The sequence below is a fragment of the Pan troglodytes genome, chromosome 10 (genome assembly GCF_028858775.2).
Source record: "Pan troglodytes isolate AG18354 chromosome 10, NHGRI_mPanTro3-v2.0_pri, whole genome shotgun sequence".
NCBI classification, from domain to species: domain Eukaryota; kingdom Metazoa; phylum Chordata; class Mammalia; order Primates; family Hominidae; genus Pan; species Pan troglodytes.
In genome coordinates this window covers 18,718,003-18,736,957 of record NC_072408.2, presented here as the reverse complement: position 1 = coordinate 18,736,957, position 18,955 = coordinate 18,718,003, and positions in this window count along the sequence as shown.

Below are 18,955 nucleotides of genomic sequence, written 5' to 3'. Positions count from 1 at the left end.
GGCATGCACCTACAGCCCGAGCTACTCGGGAAGCTTTGAACTGGAGACAAGCCTGGGCAACATAGTGAAACCCCATCTCCCTCTAAAAACAAGGAAAGAGAGAGAGAGAAAGAGAATGAATACAGTGAAGAACTGACTGTGGCAGCCTATGGGAGCATTTGCTTGTTAGTTTGTTTTAATAGGAAATTATGTATGGGACATAGTTCCAAATGAATAAATGGTTCTATACTCTCAGAGGATGATTACCCTCCTGGCTTGAAACAACACTAAGGCTGAAAATATCAGGTGACAATGGTCATTATTTTATTTTAATTAATTATTTTGGAGACAGGGACTCACACTGTCACCCAGGCTGGAGTGATTCTCATCCCTCAGCCTCGCAGCTGGGACTGCAGGTACCCACCACCACACCTGGCTAAGTGTTTGTATTTTAGTAGAGACGGGGTTTCACCGTGTTGCCCAGGGTGGTCTCCAACTTCTGAGCTCAGGCTGGGATTATAGGTATGCACCACCACGCCTGGCTAATTTTTTATTTATTTATTTTATTTAATTAATTAATTTATTTTTTGAGATGGAGTCTTGCTCTGTCGCCCAGGCTGGAGTGCAGCGGCGCAATCTCGGCTCACTGCAAGCTCCGCCTCCCAGGTTCACGCCATTCTCCTGCCTCAGCCTCCCGAGTAGCTGGGACTACAGGTGCCCGCCACCACGCCCAGCTAACTTTTTGTATTTTTAGTAGAGATGGGGTTTCACCATGTTAATCAGGATTGTCTCGATCTCCAGACCTCGTGATCCGCCCGCCTCGGCCTCCCAAAGTGCTGGGATTACAGGCGTGAGCCACCGCGCCTGGCCTCGCCTGGCTAATTTTTGTATTTTTTGGTAGAGAAGAGGTTTCCCCATGTGGTCAGGCTGGTCTCAGACTACTGACCTCAACTGATCTGCCTACCTCGGCCTCCCAAAGTGCTAGGATTACAGGCGTGAGCCACGGCATCTGGCCTGTCATTATTTTAAAGAAAGTAATTTCCTTGTCAGTTTGGGCAATGTATATATTTTTGTTGCTTATCTTTCCTTTTCTTTTTTGAAGGTGGATTTCTTCAGTAAATGGCAATTGATTGGTAAGAGGTGTGTTCACGAGGTGGAAGGAGCATTGTGTAAGAAGGAAATTGGGATGTTAGTTCTGATTACCCTCTCTCCCCTCCCTGCCTCTGTCCCCATTGCCCACGTAAGCCTGTGCACTTCACTTTGCAACCTTAAATAAATTGCTTCATCTGCATGTTTCAGTTGCCTCAATTAATAAATAAGAATGATAATATTTCATTGGCTCAAGGACAGGAACTATACAGATAATTTCTTGAGCTTCCTTCTATCTTAAAAAATAGAATTCTGTGATTATAACCACTCCTTTATGCCGCATATGTGCAAGGGATACCAAGCTCAGAGGATTGGTTCCTGCCCTCAAAGAGGCTACAGTCTGGTCTGGGGAAACAGGAACTTACAATTCAACACAAAAGTGCTGTAGAGAAGGCACATGAGATATTCCCAGGGCATATAAAGTATGAATACCCATGTCAGTCCAGGGGAAATTAGGGAACTTCCTCAGGGGAAGTAACATTTCAGCTGAGCCTTGAAGGAGTTTCTATGCCAACAACGAGAATGCGGGTTTCAGGCTGGGAGAACAGCACATGTTTTAAAAAGGAGACATGTTTTGAGAAAGAACTAAAAGTAAGTCCATATTTCTGGGATTTAAAGAAGAAAGTATGGAGCAGTAAAAATTGCGGGCTGGACAGATGGTCAGGTATTACTCAATCCAAATGACAATCAGACACTCACTGGTTGAAGGGCACTATGCCAGATACTGGGTTGACTGAAACTAGGGATTATGATCCTGGAGAAAGGTTTGGGAAGGCTTCAAACTAGAGATAGAGCAGGGATAAATGTTATTGCTAGAATTTAGGAAAGACGTAAGAAAGGTCTATTAAAGGCAGTGGCTGTGGGGAAGAGAGGTGAGGGGAAAATACAAAGGATATTTAGGAGGTAGAATCAACCCTTAGTTTATTGAATGAGGCATAAAGAGAAGGGAAGAATAAAGGGATCACTTTCAACTCTCTGGCTTGGGAAACTGGGTGCATGATGGAAGCATTCATTCACTGAGACAGGAGGCGCAGGAACAGACACAGGTTGTGGAGAAGCATGACGTTTGGCATTCATGTCTTTTATCTTGCTCTTGTTTTATGGATGCAATGTCATTCTTAATTTCTCTGAAGATGCTAATGTGCTTTTGCTGGTTGTCTGTTTCTTACTCTTGCCTTCTGTAGAACTGTAGTCTCCAAGTTGAGACAATTTCTGAGTTAATTCTAGACAGATCGGCTCCCTTTTTGGCTGTAGTCTCATCCCTCAGGGGTACTAGGCTGCAGCTTCCTCATCAGCTCTGATCATCATCAGTCATCCCTCTTCATCCATCTCCTGACTTCTAGAACTTTGCTGTAACCTCTATTCCTCCATTAGCTTCCCTTCCATTCTCTTTGTTTGGTTGGGTTGGGTGGGGGGAGTGTTCATACCTTTTCCTTTCTTTCCCTTTCCTTTTTTTTTTTTTTTGGTGAGGTCTATGTTGCTCAGGCTGAACTTGAACTCTTGGGCTCAGGCAATCCTCCTGCCTTGGCCTTCTGAGTGGCTAGGACTACAGGTGCACGCCACTGTGCCTGACATGCTTTTTATTCTTTTACTATGATTTTAATATGGTTTTTGGGAAAAAGATAAACAAATGTGCTTAATCTGCCATCTTAAATCAGAGCCTGTGGATTTGATCTTTGATATGATATATTTAAGGTAGCTATTAATATATGGTATGCCCAGGTAGAGTTTTCTTATGGGAAATTAGCTATATGTATGGATTTGAAATTCAAGAAACAATGGCAATCACAAGTAAAGATCTGCAGTTCCTGGTTTAGAAATTATGGGTGGGGATGCACTTGCCAAGGGGAGAGCATGCAGAATGAAAATAGAATAGGAATTAAGCTTGATGCAGGGAACATCAACATGTAAGATGCTTGTTTTTAGATACACTATTCCTCTAGAATTAGGGAGACACATGATAACTCAGAACATTCCCCTTATTGATAAGAAGAACTCAGAGGCTCTTCAAGTTCAGGAAAGTTGCATTTAATACACAATAAAGGTGTAAAAGCAGCAGCAAGATGGCTATGTGTAACAAAGCTGAACAGGGTGAGGATAGGAGTTCCTAAGATGAAAGAGATAATCTAGGGTGTCACCAATTCCAGATGATGCTCATTATTTTGGCTCTGGGCCCATTCTTATAAGTCTGCTGAATTGTGACTCTCATGATCTGCCATTCTATTCTTTTCTTCTGCTGAGAACGTGGCACTGATTCAAGTACCACTGTTCAGTGACATATGTCTTGATAGTCTCCACACATTCAGTAAATATTGATTGAGGTTTTAAAATATACCAGACACAAGGTGAGATGCTAGGGATGTATGAAAGTACATAAAACAACATACCCGCCCTCAAAAAACTCAACTACATGCTCCAACTGAGTGTCATCAACTGCCATTATTCTTACTAGCAAAAATTTTACCATTAGCATTTTTTTTTTTTTGAGACAGGATCTGGCTGCTGCCCAGGCTGGAGTGCAGTGATGGAATCATAGCTCACCACAACCTTGAACTCCTATGCTCACATGAGCCTCTCACTGCAGCCTCCCGAGTAGCTAGCTAAGACTACAGGCGCTCATCACCATGCCTGGCTAATTTTAAACATTTTCTTTTAGAGAGGGGGATTTGCTGTGTTGCCCAGGCTGGTCATGAATCCTGGCCTCCAGCTATTCTCCTGCCTCGACCTCCCAAAGTGCTGGGATTGCAGGCATGAGCCATCGTGCTCAGCTAACATTAGCTTTTAGGGAAAGTTGGGCTACCCTTCGTTCTAATAGGTAGATTTGGAAGCTCTTATTTGGGTGTCCAATGTAGCCATTTTCTGTATCTGGTGAAGCAAAGGGTGAGGATTTTCTTCCTCTATCTCGAAAGTGATAGAAAGTCATCACTCTGACCCAATATAGCACAGTGCGTGGGCAGAGTGATTTCTTATCATCTATTAGTTTATTTAGTCTTTCTTCTAACTTTTATTACCTTAAATTATTATTAAGTAGGATTCTAAAAAAGCGCAAGCCACTGCACAATAGCATATTTCAGAGATGGTCAATAAAAGAAAAAAAATTTTTTTTAATAATAATAAAACTTAAGCACAGTCTGCAAACAAGTCATTGGTTAAAAAAAATACAACTAATCAAAGAACGATAGTCTACTCATAAATGCCTTCCTTATAAACACCAACATTCAAAGACAAATAATTTCTTTTAAAACTGGAATTTTAGCTGTGGTGTTTCTAATCTCGAGTTTTTTTTTTAAACCCTGAGATTTAATAAAAGTCTCCAAAAGCGATGAGAAAAATTTAATATAGTAGAGAATAAGGATGTAGGTTGTCAAAAGGGTGAGTAGAGAAAATTAATCTAGTAGGATGCTTTATTAATATCACTAAAACTAATTAAAATGACAATAGTAATGATGGGATAAGAAGAGAATATGGCCATTTCAAATGATGACATTTTTCTAGTTTAGGTGAGTTGTCAAAATTCCTTCCTTCCTTCCTGCCTGCCGGCCTGCCTGCATTCAGTCAACACATATACCCAGCATGTGTCAGGCACTGTGGTAGGTGCTGGGATACAAATTTCTTCTTATGAGATATTCACTGATAGCTAAATAAAATCCCACTAAGGAAAGTTACAGCGCAAAGTCTACAAGATGAACTTTCGTGTTGCCTTGCAGCCTTGTTTTACTTCAGTTGTCTAGTGCTGCCACCTGTTGGGCATTTTCTTTTTCGTTTCTTTTATAAAATTTTATATCCATAGTTTTTAGGGGTCTATATGGTTTTTGATTACAGGGATAAGTTCTTTAGTGGTGATTTCTTAGACTTTGGTGCAATGCTGGGTATTTTCCTTCTCAGTGAGTTTAACTACAGGTGTGGACAGAGAACCCAGAATTTCTTTATTTTATTTTATTTTATTTTAGAGACGGTATCACTCTGCTGCCCAGGCTGGAGTGCAATAGCACGATCATAGCTCACTGCAGCCTCAAACTCCTGGGCTCAAGTGATCTTCCCGCCTCAGTCTTCCTAGCAGCTGGGACTATAGGTGTGCACTACCTCACCTGGCTAATTTTTTAATTTTAATTTTTTTGTAGAGATGCGGTCTTGCCATGTTGCCCAGGCTGGTCTTGAACTCCTGACCTCAAGTGTCCCACATGACTTGCCCTCACAGAGTGCTGAGATTGCAGGTGTGAGCCACTGCACCTGGCCTAGAACCCAGAATTTCTTAGGAAAGGAAGGACGGTGAAGAGGGCATTTCCATGTCTGCATGCTGGACTATCCATTTTTCTTGATGAGTACACATTCTCTCTTCCTCTCCACCTAATTCCATGGTGGTACCAGCCCCAACTTCTCCAGAATTACACGCTCCTCTCTTGCTGGGTGCTGACTCATCTGCCCAATATGCCTAGGGCAATTGCCTTACTTCTCTCTCTCCCACAGAGTTTTGCTACTGAGCTTGTTTGGAGAAAGTTTTGGCCTTCTTTGGCTTTCTTCCCATTCTTGTGGGAGTTGGAGATTCTTGCCAAGACACTGGAGGTGTGTGCCCGAGTTGCTTAACATGGGCAGGCAGAGGCCAAAAGCCCTCGCAGCAAGCACTTCCACACAATTTTGAACCTGTTCTCACTTCTGCATGCGGGGGCAGTGTTGTGGGTGTTGGGGGTTTACTACTTCCTCATGGGTGGTCTAGGATCAGGTCCTCTGGGCTTCTTCAAAATGCTGCACAAAGTTGCAGCATTGGGGATTAAGTATGAAGTAGGTCATTTGCTTTGCAGCATTACTTCCTGAAGTGAGTCAAATGCATTCTGGGATGGTTTAATCCCTAAAAAGGAGCTCAATGACACCAAGTTCACCACTTACTCAGTGTCACGCCTCATTCTGCTCTGCTTCAAGCTTTGGTTTCCCAAGAATTGCTAATGTTTTATCCAGAAAAGATTAATCAAGTGTACAATACTTGCTCGGACACAAAATCATAGACATCACCATGTCCCATTGCTTGTCATCACATGAAAAATTATTCTGGATTTAAGTTGATAAGACTAACTCTTGGAATATTGCATACACATTTTAAAAATGAAATGCTTAATTTTATGCTTTTTACCCTCACTCAAATCATGTAATGGAAAATGTACTAAAGTAGGCACACATATTTCTTTATATCTAGTAGGCCCCCGCCCCCAAAACTCTCCTCTTCAGAAACCCCAGCTTATCCTTCCTGACTTTGAAACTTCAAGGGCATATCCTGAGCTCAGGGATTGTGCACTGAACCAGGAGGAAGAAGGGTGGAATGGCACAGTATTAAACAAATTAATTGCTGAATTTCTTCTGTGACCTTCTGTTTCTTGACTCATTTTCTTTCTTCCTTTAGCTTGACAAATCATGCCATCAACTCCTTCAGCTCTCTCTCCATTCTCAGGCTCTAATTCGTGTTCTCCTTTCCTCTCTTTCCTAACTACAATTAGTAGCAGTTATGAACTGTCTTTCACACAGCCTGGAACCCTCCATATCTCTGCACTGTTCTTGGATGTAGCCCAGGGTGGTTAGCCTTATTTCTTTCCTTTACCCCATTTTTTAAGGATGAAGTGATTTCCCTGAAAAAGGTTACTATGGAAATTGGTATAGACCCCAGATACTCCCCACATGTGCTCCATCCAGTAGATTAATGCTTCTCACAATGAAGTTACGATGTCTCATGTGGTCTTGAGGATAAAAGAAGATCTTGAGAAAGGAGAATGGGGAAGCCTAGAGGTAGGGGATAATAAGAAATTAGGGGAAAGGCTGGGCACGGTGGCTCATACCTGTAATGCCAGCACTTTTGGAGCCTGAGGCGAGCAGATCACTTGAGGTCAGGAGTTTGAGACCAGCTTGGCCAACATGGTGAAACTCAGTTTCTACTAAAAATACAAAAAGTAGCCGGGCGTGGTAGCACGCGCCTGTAGTCCCAGCTACTCCAGAGGCTGAGGTGGGAGAATCGCTTGAACCTAGGAGGTGGAGGTTGCAGTGAGCTGAAATCAGCCACTGAATACTCCAGCCTGGGCTATAGAGTGAGACTCTTTCTCGAAAAAAAAGAAAGAAAGAAAAAGAAATTAGGGTAAAGACAAGAAGACAAGAAGTTCTGGGCATGTGAATGTGCATGGTATGGGGAACAGAAAGAGATGTGCGGTGTGGTTTTGGGGTGGGGACAGAAGAGAATGAAGGAATAGAGAAATTTCCAGGTTAACGGGCATTAGTTGAGAAAAGGGGATCAACTCCCACAACCACAACTGAAGGTGGTCCTTGAAAATTAAGACTCAAAACCTAGCAAGATCAGATCTTAATTCTTGAGTTTATTCCACAATGTGGTTTATTTTAAGAAGCTCCCTTTTTCTTCTCATTTTACTCAATTTCATCACTTTAATCAGAGGTGCAGAGTTAAGAGATGATAAGAGAGAAGTGAAAGTCTGATTATTCAAAATGAGATTCATTTTTATTTGTTTATTTTTTAGAGACAGGTTCTCGCTCTGTCACCCAGTCTGGAGTGCAGTGGTTCAATCATGGCTCACTGCAACCTCAACCTCCTGGGCTCAAGTCATTCTAGTCAGCCTCCTGAGTAGCTGGGACTACAGATGTGCACTCCCATGCTTATCTAATTTTTAATTTTTTGTAGTGACAAGGGTCTTGCTATGTTGCCCAGGCTGGTCCCAAACTCCTGGTCTCAAGCAATCCTCTTACCTCAGCCTCCCAAAGTGTTGGAATTACAGGTGTGAGCCACTGCATCTAACCAATATTAATTTTTAAATAAAAATTTTAGAGAGTTTCTTTTGAAACTTACTGCTAAGCTTACGAGATTTTTTTCCCCTTCTCACATCCACTTTTTTTTTCTTTTCACATTTTTATTTTATTGTTTAAAAAATATTGCATGACTAGATCATACCCTTTTTTTCAAGCCAAACAGTCTTGGAGCATACAAACAAAAAATTACTCATTGCTCCACCTCCTTCCAATACCACATACCAAAGAACCGATGTTAACAGTCCCAGCCCTCATCATCACTGTTCTACTGCCCAGGTGGATTCAGGGGTCCTCTGTGAGGGTTACAGTTGCTTGGGTTGTCTGGAAAGGCAGGTAAGAGTTCTTTTTGCTACGGAATGCCACACATGCATGCATCTGAGCTTATTATGCCTCTCTGCAAAGGGTTGGCCTTGGGGGAGGAAGTGGTAACACTGGGTCCCACTAGCGGTGGAACCCTTAGCACATCCTTCATTAATCCCCACCTTCCTGCCTGCTGGTCAAGCTTTGATCTTCTTCTGAGCAGGACATGGTTCTTAGGACGTCACATATTTCTTTCCGTGGTTTTAGTATAAATATTATGTACTTGGCCCTCTGGGGGACTGGCTTTGGATATTTAAAGTCTGACTTTGGGGATTTAAATAACGTGTTTCTCTAAGTCTCTGGCTCTAATAATGGAAAGCAATGACTTTTAAGACCTTTTTCTCTGCTATGGACTTTACAGAATTATTCTCAAGAGCTTCAAGTTAAAGATTTAATTGTTCTCTCTGTATCATCTTTGTATCTGTATTTCTAAAACCCTAACACTCCTTGAATGGTGGGGAAAGAAAAGATAAGTAAGAGGAATTAAGAAAAATCACATAGTTGAATATCAAAATATTAACCCACTATAGGAACAAAAATATTCATTGAACAATGAATTATGTGAGGTGATAAACTTTTATTAACAAGAATTTCATTGGTAGGAGGGACTTGACTAGATGAAAATCTTTTAATCACCTTGAAGTAAAAACTGAAATACTAGGGGCGTGTTACAACAAATTTGGTCTGCAAACAACTGCACCAAAGACAAAGGGAGGAATTTGTCCTGCAAAGGAGGATGGAGGTTAATGAGTAGAGGAGACTGAGGGAGAGAGAAAGCAAGAAAGATGGTGAGATGATGTGCACTGTGAAATGGAAATGTAGTCTATGACAAAGAAAAGTAAATTTCACTGTGAAAGAAAGGTAGGATTTGGAGTTTAGTAGGCAATCTAAGAAGGTAGGAACTGATATAGTTTGGATATTTGTCCCCACCCAAATCTCATATTGAATTGTAATCCCCAATGTTGGAGGTGGGACTGGTGGGAAGTGATAGGATTGTGGAGGTGGATTTCTCATGAATGGTTTAGCACCATCCCTCTTAGTACTGTCCTCACAATAGTGAGTGAGTGAGTTCTCATGAGATCAGATCATTTAAGTGTAAAACCTCCCATCTTACTCTCTCTTGCTCCTGCTCCTGCCATGTGAGACTCCTACTCCCTTTTGCCTTCCACTATGATTGGAAGCTTCCTGAGGCCTCCCCAGAACCAGAAGCTGCTATGCTTCCTATACAGTCTGCAAACCCATGAGCCAATTAAACCTCTTTTCTTTATAAGTTGCCCTGTCTCAGGTATTTCTTTATAGTAATGTGGGAACAGACTAACACAGGGACATATAGGAGAAAATAGAACTAAGCAACATGGCATTAGTTTGGACATAATTACCTATCAGGCTATTACATTAGCTTGAATGATCCTCACAACAACACTAAGATTTAAGTACTATCATTATTATCCTCATTTTAAAATGTGGAAACAAAGACAAAGGGAAGTGAAGTAACTTAACCCAGTATCAGGGGAAACTCCTCCCTCATAGAGAATGGTGAAGAGTAACAAGAAGGCCAAGGAGATGACTAAGCCAGTAACCAGGTTGGCTTGCTGCCACTTTGGAGGTGTGAAAATAGACAAAGAGACTCAATGGATCACAGCAAGACAGCACAGCACACAGTGGGAACATCAGCATGGTAATTCTGGTTCTCCTGTCCCAAAGTCCCATGGGGTGGTAATGGGCAGCTACTCACACAGTGGGTTGTGCCACATGCGGGGAACCTAGGGTTAAAGGCTCAGCACCTCTTATAGCAAGCAGCAAAGGGGCTAGTCCCCTGCCCAAGGAATAAGCTGTAAGGTAATCATGATGTGGGTACCATGGCCAACTTAACTGTTACATGACTAGCTACAGAAACCTCTTTTAAGGCATCCTTAGAGATTGTCTGCCTTTTCTCATAAGGCAACTTCCATACAGACAGTAAACTGGAATACACTCTAAGGACCACCTTTCACTCTTTGCCTATATTTCATCTCATATTCTTCTACAACACATTGACAAAAAACATTAAAAATATAATAATTCCTAAACTGCATAGTTTGTGAGTCCCCTTTATATACATTATAACATTTAAGTTTTCTTTACAACAGTGGTTTTTATTTGGGGTTTGGGGGTAATTTTACCCCTCACTCCCTGGGGACATTTGGCAATGTCTGGAGACATTTTTGGTTGTCACACTAGAAGTTGGGGGAGTGGTACTGGCATCTAGTGGGCAGAGATCAGAGATGCTATGATGCACAGGGCAGCGCTACATAACAAAGAATTTTACAGCCCCAGATGTCAAGAGTGCTGATAATGAGATTGAGAAATCATGCTTCACAGTTTCCTCATATTATATAAGGAAAACTTAATGAAAACAGGCCCAGAATGGAGGGGAATCAACTAATGATGGAACAAAAGGTCTATCTAGCTATTGTAGTAGCAGTAGAGCATCACTAAGTATTTCAATACTTTGTCAATTATAAGAGAATGTAAGAATGAAGAGGATTTCATCTTTATGGCTGGAACAGTTGTTAGTTGATCTACTATTTGCATAGTTGAAGAGAACCAAGCACATAAAATCTTGTGAGTGGTATAGTTGATCAAAAGCAGACCTGCTCCCAGAAGTTATGACTCCAGAACATTGATGCTCACACCCAGGTAGAAAGGGTAGCATGTGAAGAAGACAGGGGCCTTATAGGTGGAGAGAAGCTTGCAGGTACAGGATGTTTGCCACAGTTCACATTTGGCTGAGATAATGGGGATAAAAGTATGATTTTTCAAAGTGCTCTGTGGCCTTTTCCATCATTGCAAAGTAGTGGAGGCTTAGGGTTTTGTCCATAAGAGCAATTTAAAATTACTTCACATTTCTGCAACTCTATAATATTAACACATTTAAAGTAGATACAGAAATAAAAATGTGCATGACCCTTCATCAAGCATTCTTTTTATTATAATTTATAATTTTATCCAGATGGCCAATAATAGAATATAGGATTGCAATATAATTCATGAAAAGAGTGGTAAGGAAGAACTAATAGAGCAGCACAGTTTAATGTACAAAATTAATCAAATTCTCTAAATTGCTTGGTGCTGTGTTTTCAGTTTTAGTGTTGATATTTAGTATCATTTTTTTTCTTGGCTAGAATGAGAACAAACTCTCTCACTGTTCTCACAAAGACATTCTGAAGTTTCTTGAAAACTATAGAATCTGACATTATGCTTGTGAAAGAGAGAGAAATCTCTAATTCAGGACCAAGTTACACAATGTGAAAAAGAGATTATGGCAAAAGAATTGGTGTCACCAGGTACCTCTGTGCATGTATAATTTTGATTAAAATAACAGATGGATCATATAGGCACAGAGATGGAAATTCTAAGAAAGAATTTAAAAAATGCCAGAGCTCAAAAACACTGTAACTGAAATGAAAAATGCCTTCAGTAGGCTCATCAGGAGACTGGACGTGGCTGAAGAAAGAATCTTGGAACTTGAAGATATGTCAACAGAAACTTCCAAGACTGAAAAGCAAAAAGAAAAAAGCTTGAAGAAAACCCAGAATAGAATATCTAAGAACTGTGGGATAACTACAAAATGTGTAACATATCAGGATAAGAGAGAAAATAACAGAAGAAATATTTGAAGCAATAATGACTGAGAATTTTCCCAAACACTTGTCAGACACCAAACTGCAGACCCAGGAAGCTCAGAGAACATAAAGCTGGAAAAATGCCAAAAGAAAAAAAAAAAGACACCTAGGCATATCATTTTCAAGCTTCAGAAAGATAAAGAAAAAATCCTGAAAGAAAACAGAGGAAAGAAACACCTTACCTATAGAGGAGCAAAGTTTAGAATTACAGCTGACTTCTCCATGGAAACCAAGTAAATAAGAAGAGAGTGGAATCAAATACTAAACACGGTGAGAGGAAAAAATCCTACCGACTTAAAATTCTATGCCCTGTAAAATTATCCTTCAAAAATGAGGGAGAAATAAAGGCTTTCTCATACAAACAAAAAAATGAGGGAAACTGTTGCTGGTAGGCCTGCCTTCAAAGAAAGTTTTTTTTTTTTTTTTTTTTTTTTTTTTTTTTTTTTTTTGAGACAGAGTTTCGCTCTTATTGCCCAGGCTGGAGTGCAGTGGCGTGATCTCGGCTCACTGCAAACTCCGCCTCCAGGTTCAAGCAATCTCCTGCCTCAGCCTCCCGAGTCGCTGGGATTACAGGCATGCGCCACCACGCCCGGCTAATTTTGTATTTTTAGTAGAGATGAGGTTTCTCCATGTTGGTCAGGTTGGTCTTGAACTCCTGACCTCAGGTGATCCTCCCATCTTAGCCTCCCAAAGTGCTGGGATTACAGGCGTGAGCCACCGTGCCCAGCCAGAAAAATTAAAAGAAGTTCTTTAGTGACAAGGAGAATAATCAAGGTCAGAAACCTGGATCTACACAAAGAAAGGAAATGTACCAGAGAATGAGTAAATTAAAGCAAAATAAAATCTTTGATTTTTCTTAGCCTTACTTGATCTAGCAGATAATCATTTGTTCAAAATAATAGTAGTAATGATGTTTTTGATTATATGTGCTTATGTATATAACTTTGGTAAAAATAAATAATAGGCCAGGCACAGTGGCTCATGCCTGTAATCCCAGCACTTTGGGAAGCCAAAGCAGGAGGGTCACCTGAGCCCAGGAGTTTGAGACCAGCTTGCGAAACACAGCAAAACCTCATCTCAAAAAAAAAAAAAAAAAAAAAAAAAAAAAAAAAAAAAATTAGCCTGGCATGGCAGTGTGTCCCTGTAGTCCCAGCTACTCTGGAGGCTGAGGCAGGAGAATAGCTTGAGCTCAGGAGATCAAGGCTGCAGTAAGCTGTGATTGCACTCCAGCCTGGGTGACAGAATGGGACCCTATCTCAATTAAATAAATAAAAAAAAGGATGCCTTTCTGTTTTTTAAAAAATGAGTTATAGCCAGATGCCAAAAGTGTCTTTTCTCAATTTCTTGAAATATATACCCTAATAAAGAGGAAACATAAAAACTTGCATCAATATTAAAATTAAGAATAATACTCAAGATATTGCCAGAATCTGAAATAAATGTTCACTCTTTACAATTACTGTGGAGTTTGCAGTAGATTATTCTTGGGACAGGTGCTGGTCTTCAGATTCTTTCTTTTCTGGGCCCTTACCCCTTTCATACAGGCAATCTGGTCGCCATAGTATGAGATTGTATTATGTGACTCTGTTTCCCTGGCCATGATTTATATTGATCCAGGGTGACCATTTGTCTCTTATCATTATTCATGGCCTTTTTAGCCACACAGATATTTTTACTTTAATAGTATACAATTGTATAATAGACAAATATTTCCATATTTTTCTTAGTTGCCATATTAGAAAACCCTTCTCCAGAAAGGATATATGGTTTTATATACATATTCATCTATAGTTCTTCCAGTATTTATAAATGTGTTATTTATTATTTAATCCTTAACCCATCTCTATAATGTTGGTTTATTGGTTTGAGACAGCATTTGCTGAATCAGATGAAGAAAATAAGCCGTTATTTTTTGTTGAAAGTGCTTATCAGGAAACACTAAAAAAAAAAAAAAAAAAAAACCCATTATAAAACTCAAACCTTCACTGAACCCTTAGTTGGGTAAATAAAAAAGTAATTACACCTATAAAAGCAACTTTGGGGAAATTTGAATATGAAGTAGTTATCCCACTTTTGTGGGATTATTGTCAATGTTTCTTAGGTGCGGTAATAGTACTGTGGTTTTGATGGAGAAGTCCTTGTTCTTAGCATGTACTTAGCATGCTAAAGTACTTGGAGGTAAAGTGTCACTATGTTTGAAACTTAATTCCAAATGATTCAGCAAACAGAAAATGCAGATATCCAACTCACAGCAGATATCCAAAGTATATGAAGCAAAAACAGACAAATTGAGAAAAGATACAGAAAATTGAATAATGATAGTCAGAGACTTTAATGTGCCAATTTCAATAATGGGTAGCACGACCAGACAGAAGATTAACAAGGGAATAGAAGAATTGAATAATACTATTTGTGTAGTGTTGTATAGTTTGTGAAAACTGGACCTAACAGACAGCTGTAGAACACCTTACTCAACAACACAATACACATCCTTCTCAAGCACATCTGTATCATTCTCTAGCACAAAACATGTACTAGGCCATAAAACAAGCCAAAATACATTTAAAAGGCTTAACATCCTTTGAAGTATAGTCTCTGGCCACAATTAAAAAATTAGAAATCAGTAACAGAAGGAAATTTGGAAAATTCACAGATATGTGGAAATTAAACAACATACTCCTAAATCATGAGTGAGTCAAATAAATCTCAAGGAAAACTAGCAAATAATTTGACATGAATGAACACAAAAATGCAACATACCAAAATTTATGGAACTTAGCAAAGCAATGCTTAGAGGGAAATTTATAGCTGTAAGGTACCTATATTAAAAAAGAAGAATCTCAAAAGAATAACATAACCTCCTACTTTAAGATACTACAAAGAGAAGAGAAAACTAAACTCAAATCCAGCAGCAAGAAAGAGACAATAAATGTTACAGGATAAATAAATGAAATAGAAAATAGAAAAACAGCAAATCACAAGGCTAAAAATTGGTTCTTTGAATAAAATGAGCAAAATTGACAAACTTTAGCTAGACTGATCAAGAAAAAAAGAAAAAAACCCTCAAATTATTAACACCAGGAATGAAAGAGGAGACATTGCTACTGACCTGTAGAAATAAAACGAATTATAAGGGAATACCATGAATAATTTTATGCCAACACATTAGATAACCTAGATATAATAGACGCATTCCTAGAAAAACACAATCTCCCAAAAGTCACTTGAGAAAACATAGATTATCTAAATGGACCTATGATAAGTAAAGAGATTGAATTAATAATAATAAAAAATATTCCACAAAGAAAGGCCCAGGCCTAGATGGCTTTACTGGAGAAACCTACCAAATGTTAAAAGAATGACAAAATTTATTTACAAACTCTTCCAAAAAGTAGAAGAGAAAGAAGTGCTTCTTAATTATTCTGTGAAGCCAGCATTACCTTCATATCAAAACCAGACAAAAACTTAAGAAAAAAACACTACAGACCAATATTCCTTATGTATACAGATGTAAATATTTTCAACAAAATGACAACAAACTGAATCTAGCAACATATAAAAAGGATTATACTTTATGACCAAGTGATATTTGTCTGAGCTATGCAAGGTTGGTTCAACATATGAACATCAATAGATACAATATACCACACTGATACAATAAGGACCAAAAAACATATGATCCTCTTAACAGATGTCAAAAAAGCATTTGACCAAATTCAGCACCCTCTCATGATTAAAAATACTCCATAGACTAAGAAAAGATGGTGACATCTATAATTTAGTAAAGGGCATCTACAAAAAACTCACAGCTAGCAACATATGTAATGGTGAAACATTGAAATAGTTCTCCTTAGGATCAGGAAAAAGGCAAGGATGTCTGCTCTTGCCACTTTTATTCAATATTGTACTGGAGGTTCTAGTTAGGGAAATTAAGCAAGAAAAAGGAAAAAAGGCAACCAGATTGGAAAGAAAGAAGTGAAAATATCTCTATTCACAGTGACATAATCTTATATATAGAAAATCCTAAGGTATCCTCTCCTCCTGCCACATACGCAAACTATTAAACTAGTAAATGAATTCAGCAAGGATGTAGATATAAGATCAATATATAAAAAAGTTTATTCTATACCCTACCAATATCTAAAAATAAAAATAAGAAAATAATTTCACTGGTAATAACACCAAGTAGAAAACCTATTTAGGAAGAAATTTAACAAAGGTAGTATACATTTTGTACATTGAAAAACTAAAAAACATTATTGAAAGAAATTAAAGATCTAAATAAATGAAGACATCTTGTGCTTATGGACTGGAAGGCTTAGTATTGTTAAGATGGCAACATTCCACAGATACACAGTTTCAAAATAGTCTCTATAAAAATTCCAGCAGCCTTTTTTGCAGAAATTGGCAAGCTGATCTTAAAATTCATATGGAAATTCAAGAGACCCAGAATAGCTAAAACAATCTTGAAGAGGGGGAATAAATTTGGAGGACTCATACACACTAATTTCAAAACTTACTACAGGGCAACAGTAATCAAGATAGTATGTTACTAGTATAAGGATAGGCATATAGACCAGAAGTGAGAATCTAGAAATAGACTCTCACATATTTGATCAATTGACTTTTCACAAGAGTGTCCAAATAATTCAATAGGGAAAGAATAGCATTTTCAATAAATGGTGCTGGGACAACTGGATATTCACCTGCAAAAGTGCAAAGTTGGACTCTTCACAATGTATACAAAAATTAACTCAAAAAACACATTGGCTTATGCAAAGAATTCATGACTAGTACATCAAAAGTGCAGGCAACAAAACCAAAAATAGACAAATGGGACTTAATTGAACTAAAAAGCTTCTGCATAGCAAAAGAAATAATCAACCAGGGGCAGTGGCTCACGCCTATAATCCCAGCACTTTGGGAGGCCGAGGCAGGCAGATCACTTGAGGTCAGGAGTTCAAGACCAGCCTGGACAACATGGCAGAACCCCATCTCTACTAAAAATGCAACAATTAGCTCGGCATGGTGGTGGGAGCCTGTAATTCCAGCTACTTCGGAGGCTAAGGCATGAGAATCACTTGAGCCTGGGAGGTGGAGGTTGCAGTGAGCCGAGATCGTGCCACTGCACTCCGCCCTGGGTGACACAGAGACTCTGTCTCAGGAAAAAAAAAAAAAAAAAAAAACCAACAGAATGAACAGACAATCTGCAGAATGTGAAAAAATATTTGCAAACCACATATGTGACAAGGGACTAATATCCAGAATCTACTAGGAACTGAAACAACTCAATAACAACAACAACGAAACCTCCCACAAATAACCTCATTACAAAGTGGACCAAGGGGGCAAGCATAACCATGGCAACCCTGACCCAGTTGTGAGAAGCTCCAGGCCCCTTGCTGGTGTGTGAAATATCAAATTTCAAGCACAATAAGTCACAAATCCAGGATCTGACTGAGATATAATACCACAATTACAGAAGGAAAAAAGCTGGCAACAATGTCTCCAGATGCTGCTGAGCTTGTAGGACTTAACAGGACTGTTCACCAGGCCACCCAGAGGCCCAACAGCAAACCCTATCCCTGTCCTGAGGGAGAGGTCCTGCAGCGGACCCTGGGCCAGCACTGGGAGGAATATGTCTCCTCAGACCCTACTTCCCAGCAGCAGAACGCCACCTCTGCTGACTCTGAACCAGGTCCTGAATTTAAAAGACAATTTGAACTTGGATTCGTATTACACTTGAGAGACAGGGAAATATCACAGTTGCATATACTCATGATTCCTTTCCTTCTCCAAACCCAATGTTATGAAAACAGAATGTGAAATTTTAAAAAAAGTGGGCAAAGGGCATGAACAGACATTTTTCAAAAGAAGACATACAAATAGCCAACAAGCATATGAAAAGAAAATGCTCATCACTAATCATCAGAGAAATGCAAATTGAAACCACAATGAGATATCTTACACCAGTCAGAATGGCTGTGATTAAAAAGTAAAAAAATAACAGATGTTGGCAAGGATGCAGAGTTTATAAAGGGAACCCTTATGCACTGTTGGTGGGAATGTAAATTAGTTCAACCTCTATGGAAAATAGTATGGATATTTCTCAAAGAATTAAAATTAGAACTACCATTTGATCTGGCAATCACACCACTGGGTATCTATCCAAAGGAAAAGAAATCATTTTATCAAAAAGACACCTTTCATTTGTATGTTTATCACAGCACTATTCACAACAGCAGACATAGAACCCACCTAAGTGTCCATCAATGGATGGTTGGATGAAGAAATGCTACCCCATAGTATACTAAATGTGGTATACTATTCAGTGGTATACTAAATAGTAGAATACTATTCAGCCTTAAAAGACAATGAACTCAGCCAGGCGCGGTGGTTCACACCTGTAATCCCAGGATTTTGGGAGGCTGAGGCGAGCGGATCACAAGGTCAGGAAATCAAGACCATCCTGGCTAACATGGGGAAACCCCGTCTCTACTAAAAAAAAATACAAAAAAATTAGCCGGGTGTGGTGGTGGTAGCCTGTAGTCCCAGCTACTTGGGAGGCTGAGGCAGGAGAATGGTGTGAACCCGGAAGGCGGAGCTTGCAGTGAGCCGAAATCGCGCCACTGCACTCTAGCCTGGGCAACAGAGTGAGACACCGTCTCAAAAAAAAAATAAAATAAAAAAAAAATAAAAAGAACTCATGTCTTTTGCAGCAACATGGATGGAACAGGAGGTCTATCTTAGGTGAAGTAACTCAGAAACAGAAAGTCAAGTACTGCATGTTTTCACTTATAAGTAGGAGCTGAAAAATGTGTATATATGGACATAGAGTGTGGAATAATAGATATTGGAGACTCAGAAGGGTGAGGAGGAAGGGAGGTTAAGAGATAAGAAATGGGCTGGGCGTGGTGGCTTATGCCTGTAATCCCAGCACTTTGGGAGGCTGAGGCGGGTGGATCACGAGGTCAGGAGATCGAGACCATCCTGGCTAACATGGTGAA